The 11,273-nt window shown below is 33.7% G+C and overlaps 1 protein-coding gene across 1 annotated transcript in view; it reads right to left on the bottom strand.

The window, feature by feature from the left end:
- LOC126973119 (uncharacterized) overlaps positions 1-11,273 on the bottom strand; it is a 610,257-nt gene that overhangs the window by 139,478 nt on the left and 459,506 nt on the right. The window lies entirely within an intron of this gene.

Below are 11,273 nucleotides of genomic sequence, written 5' to 3'. Positions count from 1 at the left end.
GGCACTTGTCAAAACTTCATCTGCTGGGGTTCCCAAGGGTTGTTTCAGGTGAATCGGGAGCATCGTAACTCGGCGGAAGCATGCAGGTGATTCTCAATGACCTTAAGTCCGTGAATGCCGGATTGCCACAATGCATTGAAACACCTGCAAAATGCATTGTTATACCGATTATAATACTGGATAAATAATAGCGACGAGCGTTGAATGAACGGATCAATCAACTAGTCGATGTCGACTCTGCAGCAACGGTTCGACGGTCACGTGGACGTGGGTTTTAAATGGATAATTCAATTCATAGACTATGACACGGCACGTGTCGTATATTTTAGTTATTTCCATACTGTACTGTCTTACGATATATTACTGTGGGGACACGTTAGTGATATTCAAACGATTTTTGTGCTGCAGGCAAGACCTGTTCGAGCAATCTACAATCTATCCAGAAGTTATTCTTTGAGAGATAAATTTAAGGAGATCAACATATTAACAGTACAATGTCAATACATATTTGAAAACCTAATATTTGTGCATAAAAATATAGATCGTTTTAAAAACATTCATAACTGTATTACTAGAAATAAACATAATCTCGCTCTGATTCACACAAGGCTAATGAAAATAGACAAATCATTCAGGGGACAATGTGTCCGTTTTGATAATAAAATCCCTGAAGAAATTTGCAAACTACAATTAAAAAGGTTTAAAATATTTGTTAAACAGAAACTTTTAAATAAAGCTTATTATACAATTAAAGATTATATAACAGATACAAGTGCATGGAATTAAAGCAATGTAAATAATTTTAAGGTCTGCATACTGTTTTAATTTATAAGCATTAAGACTGTATTATTCTATTATTCGTATATTTTCTTGACTTCAAAAAGTGATGCAGTTATCCTATTTTGAGAAATAAACTATTTGAATTTGAATTTGGATGCTGGTGGTAAATGTTGCAAAAATGCAGGTGATCATCACCGGTAACTCACAACCACCAACCCTCTTGAGACTGATGTTGGAGGAACTTCCATGGAAGCATGAATCCAAATAAGTGGTAGTTAAAATTGACCGGTGACTCAGATTCAAGAAACACGTAGACAACAATAAAGCTGGAAGCTCACGCCAACGTTCTGCGTACTGTACATATCACTCACAACCAAATCGAAAAAGCTGTAATACGACTCGATAAAGCGAAGGGTGCGGGCCCAGATGGTATTCCACCTGTGTTTTTGATCAAATTAGCTGCTGAACTATCTGTTCCTTTAGAAATAATATTTAACACTTCTATTCAAAACGGGATCTTTCCAAAGGTTTGGAAAGAAACAAAGATAGTACCCGTTTATAAGGATGGAGACAAATCCTTGGTTTCGAATTATAGACCCAAAGCTATTTTATCTATCTTAGCTAAAATATTTGAATCTTTTATTTGTGAAAAGCTCACGTGGCAATTATCGCAATTATTTGATACTCCGCAACATGGTTTCATTAAAAACAAATCGACAGCAACAAATGTTGTAGAGCATACAGAAGAAATTGTGGAAGCAGTCGATGGTAAAGCACAAATTGATGCCGTATACACCGACTTCAGCAGGGCTTTCGACACCGTCAATAAAGAAATTTTAATATAAAAATTGCAGAAGTATGGAGTGTCGGATCCCTTGTTGAGTTGGTTTCGCTCATATCTCTACAATAGGCAACTAAGAGTGGTTATCAATGGGTATACTTCGGAATCATACATAGCGACCTCAGGAATCCCACAGGGATCGCATCTCGGACCGCACCTCTTTAATGTGTTTATTAATGATATCTCTGAGTGTTTTAAGTATTCTAAAGTTTATCTTTTTGCTGACGCTCTCAAGGTCTGTAAAGTTATCAAGTCACTGAACGATTCCTATCATCTGCAGGAAGAAATTGATAGTTTGGAAAATTGGTGCGAGCTTAACGATATGTCACTTAATGTAAGAAAATGCAAACATATTAAATTTAAGAAAAATAAGAATGTGCTGCCTACGTCGTATCACTTAAATGGAGTCATGTTGGAAGAAGTCACGTGTATACGTGATCTTGGAATTCATTTTGATACCAAATTGAATTTTAATACTCATACAGATAAAATCGTACATAAAGCTTCAAAATTATTAGGTTTTGTTTTAAGAGAGGCAAAGAATTTTAAAGACCCAATGACTAAAAAAATAATGTACAACTATTTGGTGAGAAGTCATTTAGAGTACTGCAGTGTTGTTTGGTCGCCACATTATAAAGTAAATGTTGCTAGACTTGAGCGTGGCCAAGAAAAGATGGTACGGCATCTTGCGTTTGGTCATGGAGTTCTTAAAAAGATTAAAACATATGAAGAACGACTATCATATTTCCACATGAACTCCCTAGAAGAACGAAGAAATTATTTGCACATAGTATTTCTAAAAAAAATATGCACTGGCCTAATTAATTGTCCCGACTTGCTCAGCAAAGTTAGATTTCATATACCAAATAGAATTCCAAGATCATGTCAGCGACAAATCTTATTTTCATTACCAAATTGTCGCACTAATCTAAGAAAATTCTGCCCATTGTCACGAATGTATACCCTGTATGATAAGTATAACAAGGATTCCTTAGATATTTTCGCTTCCTCAAACTTTAAGAAAATTATTCTTCAAAGAGATATCTTTAATAATATTACCCAAACAGGATCTTAAATCTATGCTTACTCATTTTTCTACTATTTTATGTATGTAATAAAAAAATAAGTGTGTTGTTATCTTAATTAAGTAAAATTCTGTGCATGCTGTGATTTCCTGTAAGTGATAAGACACTTAACATTAATTTAATTGTATTGTATTTATTTTTGTATTAGTGTACTTGTTGTTGGAAATCCTAATAAATAAATAAATAAAAATCTAACAAATTTTTTTTATTATAAAACTTACATACGGTCTTTGTAACCGGTTTCTTCTGCAAGCTCAGAAAAGCCTCGCTATGCGTGCCGTTGTGCGGCCCTAGATATGATAAAACACAGCAATGGCGAGATATACGAAACAAGAAAATATTGATACCTATATCAGAAGACTGATAGCAAAAGTACTCAGGTGAGCAGATGGCTGAGAACACCTGGTGGAAATTACGACATTACATGCAAGACCTCCAGATAAAAGATATAGGATACAGAAATATCATTACAGGAGAAGAAGAAATCCAAATAGTATAAGAACAGAATAATTAACGAGCTAATAACCAGGATGCGACTTTGAAAAAATATGGGAGAGGAGAACAACCAATCATACATAAGGGTCACCTGATGGAATGTGATCACCCAAGCCGATATTGTATTTTTAAACCTGAGGAATCATAAAAGTGTTGCCGATGTTGTGATAATATAATATTAGGATCTTAAGACCTTATCGGTTCGTGAAATACTTATAGCAAGCTCTTCAATTTTAAAGTTTTCTTTAAGATTTCGCAAAGTAATCAAAATGAAAAAATATATAGTTATCTTGAGCTTTTTATCTAGGGAAATCATGAATTCAATACACAATTCGAAATACTTCACTCGATAAAAAAAATATTTAAAATACCCATTTTTTTAATAAATATCTTATTTTAGGCTTACTTGTTTCATGTTTTAATTTTTTTGGAACATTTTCTAAGGTATTATATATTAATCGATCTAGTAAATTCATTAACAATAATTCAATAAATTTGTCGCTTTATAAAGAATCAAATACACAAATATAATGAATTCAAAAACCTAGAACACGTCGGTACGTGGCGGGCGAATATCGTACAAACATTGATCTTTTTGTAATACAAATACCCAATATCGATTTTTTGACAAGAAAGATTTTGCTTTTGCACCTAAATCTGTTGATCTATATCTTGTATATTTGAATAGAAATGTAAGAACCAAAAAAAAAACGCTGTACCGATCCATCTTATCATATTGAAAAGATTCCATGAGCCATATTGTAATCACTGAAAACAACATGATCCGGAAATTTTTGCTTAGTAATATTGCAAAATAGAGCTGATATTAAGTAATTCCTAAATAGATATAATAACTCATCATACTAACACCCTCACTTTAATCAATTTCTATGAATAATGAATTCGACGTTAAGGAATTTTATTAAACGCCAGTTCTCAACGGTCTATTGAATTATCTTCCACCATTCATGGCGTGGCCATAGAATGGAATTTACAGTTAGGGCTGATAAATAAGAATAGTCATAAATATTAATTATGTAGTTATCACATTTAATATATTGTACATTCACTGTTTTATACAATTCAGGTGTCCGATATATTTATATATTTTTGACTATATTTTCAAAATATCATGAGAGAAATACGAATAAAATTAATTTTCTCGATATAAAACAGTGGGCACTGCTTAAAGCATTTACTACTATGTAATGCAATATTTGAAGTTAATGTGTTAAGTTGATTAGTATTATATATTTATACTAAATCTATTCAAATAAATAATAGTTATTCAAATAAGATTCAATTTAAAGGGTTGCAGAGTCGATCTCTGCTGGGCACTCTATACTTTTTTGTCTCGATAAATATTATAATAAAGTTACGTATTCAAGTTGTATACGTAATATTCAATTTTTAGTCGTATTCAATTCCGAGTGGTGAAAATTAAAGAAAAATGAATTTTGACGAGGTACATACCCAAATTAAAAAATGTAGAGCCTTGTTAGTTTCACAAACTAAAGTTAAGATGAATTTTCGATCGATATTTTAAGCCTTTAATTTTATTGAAAAATCTTCTTCAACTTTGAAGTGAAGAAATTTAACCAGATATAACTATAACCAAAAATTCACTTATAGTACATATTTTTATACAACAATACCTTCCTCCTAAAGAGAAAAAAAATAACTAACAAAAACCCTGCAGAACCGCATATTCAAATTCAAATTCAAATATTTTTATTCAAAATAGGATGTGACATCACTTATTGAAAGTCAAAAAAGTACCACCCATTCCAAAATGAATGGCTCAGACATGAGAAGAATGGGCGCAACAAACTCAGCGGGCTTTCGTTTTTTCATCGAATAAATATGTTTACAAAGTAATATTGTACAATTAAACTTATTATTTAATAGACTGAGGGCGGTCACTCCATTCCCAATCTGAGGTATCATTAAGAAAGTCATTTATGTTATAGTAACCTTTACACACACAAACGTTTTTTAACAATTCTTTGAATAACGTTATACTTTTGTTTTGAACATATTCCGGGATCTTGTTGTAAAAGTATATACATCGCCCCACAAAAGACTTACTAACTCGACTTAGCCGAGTAGTAGGCATCATAAGTTTATGTCTGTTCCTGGTGTTAACATTATGGTTATGACAGTTTCTGGCAAATTCACTTATGTGCCTATGAACATACATTACATTATCAAGAATATATTAAGAAGCAACAGTCAAGATGTTAATTTCTTTGAATTTTGCTCTTAATGATTCTTTAGGACCTAGGTTATAAATAGCGCGAATAGCCCTCTTCTGCAGCACAAATATTGTGATAATATCGGCAGCATTGCCCCATAGCAATATACCATAGGACATTATACTATGGAAATAACTAAAGTATACTAGTCGCGCCGTATCTATGTCAGTTAATTGTCTAATCTTTTTAAATTTTACAATTTTTCAAGAATCTTGAGCGGCACTGCATTGTAATGGGCAAGGCGTATCAGTTACCATCAAGTGAACATCCTGCTCGTCTCTCTTATCTTCATAAAAATAAATAAATAAATACTATTTTTAGTATTCATTTTTTGTTAAAAAAACTTAACCATATATTCCTTAAGTAATGGCTTATATTAAAATATTTATTGTAATAATAATAATAATTAAAGTAAACGTAATTCCAATAGTTTCCACCACAGGTGTTATCCCAAACCATCTGTTACATAGTCATAAACTTCTAGATTTAAAGGAATCTCTTTACATCACCTTACAAAAAGCCACCATCTTGCCGAATCGTTAGAAAGTTCTTACAAATTGACGAACACGACATTTCACCTGACACATAAATTTAACATACTATCTCTGCCAGTAAAGTAAACGTAAAAACTAATGTTAGTAGGTCCCTAAATCAAAATTATTTAATATTGGTGTTCACACCAATATTAAATAATTTTGACCCCTCTTTTACAAAGGTGGACCTTTGACTTAGGGGACTCCCACCGATCTGTAAAAATACTCAAGATAGTGTTGGTGCTGCCACGGACTCGAGCGAGCACAGATGCACATCTTTTTCGTGTAACACTGCTGCTGCGAATCCATCAATGGACGCCTCCGTGAACATCCCTGAGGCACTGCAACGCCACGGCAGCCCCAGCAGTACCCAGAGTGCATTATTATATTGCACACGTAGATCACTGAATCCCCTCTGCGTGTAGTCAACCCACAGACTGCAGGTGTAGAAAGATTGGCAATATGCCTTAAAAAGTGTAATGTTTACTGATTTAGTGCAAACCTGCGAGCCAGCATGTTACAGTGAACAGCCACTGACTTAGCTCTTTTTATTAAAGTAGCTACAGATGCCACTTCCCTTATCGTAAAGCGCATTACGTGTAAATCGCATGGTAATATCACTAGAGGTAGCCACAGCATCGACCACTTGCATAGTTCTTGTGAGAGGCGACTCCACCTTGAACTGTAGTCTAAATAAGTTAGCAATGGCAGTTGTCTCGCGCACGCCTGCCACGCTCACTGGAAAGCTCGACCGAGGATTTAATTTAATTGTTGACTTCCAAAATGCTCCAAACTGCATGTCTGAGTGCTTTTTGGCTATAATGTCCATCCATATCTTGGCAATATTTTAATTTATCTTTGAAAAACTTTCCAGATGGACACATATTTTTGTGAACGTACCCAGATGTGGGTTTACCATGTAGCAACCATGTTTGATAATGCATTCGAGCTTTCCTGTGAGCGCAACGTACATGCTCGTTCCAACCTGGTTTATATTTTCTTTTCTTACAATTACTTTCAGTACCTATGTAAGTTAGAGATGCGCTTTCTTTCAATATACTTATTACACTACCATACATATTTTCCATAATATGTTCCATATTCCGTAATATATCAGTCATAAACTAAACAAAAAAATTGTTATTTATTTCTCGGTTTAGTCCACTCACTGTACTTTCTGGGTGATGTATATGCTTTTTCAAAATGATTCCAGAAAATGTATATAAAGAAAAAAATAGAAATCTAAATGTTTATTTTCGTTATAACGTATGTATCAATATTCATGTTGAACCTCATTTAAACCTATGTTAGAACACTCCGCTCTTCCATAACTTATTATGAAATGAAATGATTTATTTGTATGAATCGTGGTAACATAGTTGTTCACAATTAATTAGTGTACAGCACAATTCGCCAATATATCGGCATACAATACATATTAATTTAACTACAAACAATCACTAGTATATTCTAAATACTTAGAAGCATATGTACAAAAAAAATAAGATATATGTGTGTGTTGGATGTGTTTTAGTGATGAGTAAAGTGTGTGTGAGTTAGTGTATTTGTGATCAAATGAATGAATTTTACTATGTGAATTTATATTATTTATTAATATGAGATGATACATAAATTTCAAATAAATAAATACATTATACATTCTGCTCTACTGATTAGTATCGGTTTATGGTCCAAGCTTTAATCTTTAACATGTCGTTTTTATAGAAGGAGATGTTCTTGTTTCTTATAGTTATATATTACATGGATACATTACATGTAGGTATTTCATATCCTGCTTTCTTTCCTGACCTCGTTAAGATTAACTGCGCCAATACGGCCCTCATTAATTGGGTTTATTCACTGGTGTGTCTGAGAATCCGAACTTGTCCTAATTTATAATGCGTCGGGAGATTGGACGCGACTTGTACAAGCGATTTATTTGTAAGCGCACATGTGGTCGTTACTTTTATAAATTCAAACTTCAAAACTCCTTTATTACATTACTTCATTTAAACTTCAAAGTGAGTGGTAATTATAATAATGTAATAAGTAAATTAATTTAATAAAAAAAAATTATAAACTTAACGTACCTATACTTAATAAATTGATAGCCTTTGTGCACATTTCCAAAAGAATACATTTTTAATAAAAAGCGGTTTTGGAGTCTATCTTACTTATACAAATAAAGATTTAATAATTATTTCTTTTACGTACTACAAACGATGTGAACTGAGCATCCATGTGCGGTGAAATGGCTACGTTCAAATACACCGCGTACACTTAAAGACCGGGAACAATCTTGTAATTCCTCTAGTGTTGCAAGAGGATGAGAGCAGCGGTGATCACTTAACACCAGGTGACCCGTACGCTTGTTTGTCATCCTTTTCCATAGTAAAAAATCTGTAACAAAATGTAATTTCAGTATATCTAACAGCGCAAATTCTTCCACATCATCTTTAACTACACCAATCAATATTTACTATTACATCAGTACCTAAGTTTTATTTAACCGACTTCAAAAAGGAGGAAGTTCTCAATTCGGTTTGTCGAGTCAGTAGCGGTACAATATATTATTTTATTAAAAACCTACGTTCACTAGTAGATTAGTTCAATAGTAATAATATAATTAGTACCATTTATTCAAATTTGTCCTTTTCATCTATATCACTTCAACATGACTTAAACAGATGACTTTTTCAGAATGCTGTTATTTGTAGGTACATAATATTAAATTAGGTATGCAATTCGCATTTATTTTCAACATTTCCGAAGCCATAATGAATGACGTAATATTATGACGTATTTTACTTTGACATTCTTAAAATTCATGTGCAATATTTTAATTTTATTATAAAATAAACGATTACTATTAATTTGACTTTTTTGTGTAATATAATCTACCCTATGTTTGGTATATCTAGCTCACATGAACATTGCCTCATATTGTGTTTGATCATAAAACGAATAAAATTAGAGTGCTTGTTTTGTCAGCAATTTTACTTAAATACTACGTATACATTAATACAACAATATTTTTTCCTATCATTGTGTGCAAAGTTCAATTTTGCGCATGCATTTGCGTTCGCTAAATACCACTCTCCCACACGTTGATAAGAGCGTGCGGGAATGTAGCTGAGCGTGCGAGAGTATACGAGCGATTCCAAGGTGTATACGTGCGCGCCGTCTCTGGCACTCTCTTCTCATTAACACGTGCGAGCGACACTGTCTCCCTGAGCCCGAGCGCTCTTGCTCGCGCCGGCTATTTACATCTGTCGTCTGGATTGGACCTGTCAAAACGTGCGTTCTGTGTTTTGTATTCTGCCATTTTGTTAATACGGATAACGAACGTCAAAGTATCAGTCGCTTCGCATCAAAATTGTAGTGGTCGAACTTTGCGGAACTTAATAGGAAAAATAGTATACGATACTCGTACGCATGTAGGTTATCCAACAGTCGCATCGCTCGTGCGGGAACTACCTACTTTGCGCACTCGTAACGTAATGTACTATTGCATTTATTTTCCGGTTAATCTCCGAAGCCACTACACATAATATAATGACGGGATTCACTAGCAGACCAGTGCTGAAGTCTTGAAAATGATAAAAAGTGAAAAAATAATAATAGAAGGATGAAACCCATTGGAAAAGGAAGAGAAAATAACAAAAAATTAAAGGATTGAAAAATAAATTACGGGCGATATGAGGTTGGGAAGTGGAAAAGAAAACACGATTTCCGGTAAAACTACAAGTCCCTATGGAAAAAAGTTAAACAACAAAGTAAATAAAAAGATCAGTACTTTTGTTTTCACACTTTTTTCACGTAATCTCAAAATGTATTTGAAAATTTAAATAATATTTTTTTTTATCTTTTACAAAATATTTATTTTTCTATGAAATTTGGATAAAAATTAACTTTTAAGTATCTCAATACACAGTATTTTTTTGAAATATTAATTTTTTTACCTTGTTTTGACTCAAATATCGAAAGAGATCCCTAATTTTCAATCAAAAAATTTCCTAGACTGGTGAAAAAAACCTTTATCCGTCAGACGAAACTGTCAGATTTTATGCGGCGAATCAAAATAACTTGCATGAATGTGTTTGTAAATTATCCCTGCTTATATTGAGGATTGGTCTCCGCTACGCTCCAACCAGCGGAAAACAATCCTTAAACTAAGTATCCATATCTATACTAATATTATAAAGCTGCAGTGTTTGTTTGTTTGTTTGTTTGAACGCGCTAATCTCTGGTACTACTGGTCCGATTTGAATGATTCTTTCAGAGTTGGGTAGTCCATTTATCGAGGAAGGCTATAGGCTTTTTTTTTCAAAATTAGGGATCCGTAATAAAATTGCTATTTTGTAACACAAGGTGTAAAATCGAAAACCTATTTTTGCGTGCGCTGCAAAAACTATTGACAATAGAACAAAATGATGTACAGGCTATAATTTATTACTTATAAAACTATCGCGTGAATTATACTTTATATGGCAAAACAACGTTTGCCGGGTCAGCTAGTTTTCATTATAAAATTTCATTAGTCTCCAGCCTCAATCGTAACAAATTTTGATATTCGTATTAATAATCATCGTCAGGAAATGAGTGGCTTACTCTTTATAATATGTGAATTCCATGGAACTTTCTTCTACGAATAACCAAGCAATGGACCGAACTCCGTTGAGCGGTGTTTTCTGTACGATATAAAGCTCAAATGCTGGCAACGCCTCTATGATACTTGTGTTGAAAGAGTGTGCGATGGTGATCACTTAACAGCAGGTGGCCCGGACGCTCGTCCACCCCTTCCAAAAAAAAATTCGAAATTAAATCCTGATTTTCGCGAACTATACGGAACAAACGCGGTTATTGCCACCCATAGGATTATGAAAGGCAACTCCAGCTAGTTATATTTCAGAAATCCAGTCAGGGGTTTTTCGCATAAAATTGTTTGTTTTTATGACGATATGGGACGAGAGCAGAACGTTCAGCTGATGGTAATTGATACGTCCTGCCTATTACAATGTAGTGCTGCTAAGGATTCTTCAAAAACCCAAAAATTCTGAGCGGCATAACTAATAACAACTATAACTGCGCTCGTCACTTTGAGACATAAGATTCATTTGCCTAGTAATTTCATTAGTTACGGCGCCCTTCAGACCGAAATACAGTAAGCTGCTTCACGGCAGAAATAGGCGTCGTTGTGGTACCCAGAATCTATTTTTTTTTATGGAATAGGGGGACAAACGAGCGTTCGGGTCACCTGATGTTAAGTGATCACCGCCGCCCA

Source organism: Leptidea sinapis, chromosome 28 (genome assembly GCF_905404315.1).
Source record: "Leptidea sinapis chromosome 28, ilLepSina1.1, whole genome shotgun sequence".
Lineage (NCBI taxonomy): Eukaryota > Metazoa > Arthropoda > Insecta > Lepidoptera > Pieridae > Leptidea > Leptidea sinapis.
The sequence above is the reverse complement of the archived record's forward strand: the minus strand, read 5'-3'. Positions and strand labels throughout refer to the sequence as shown.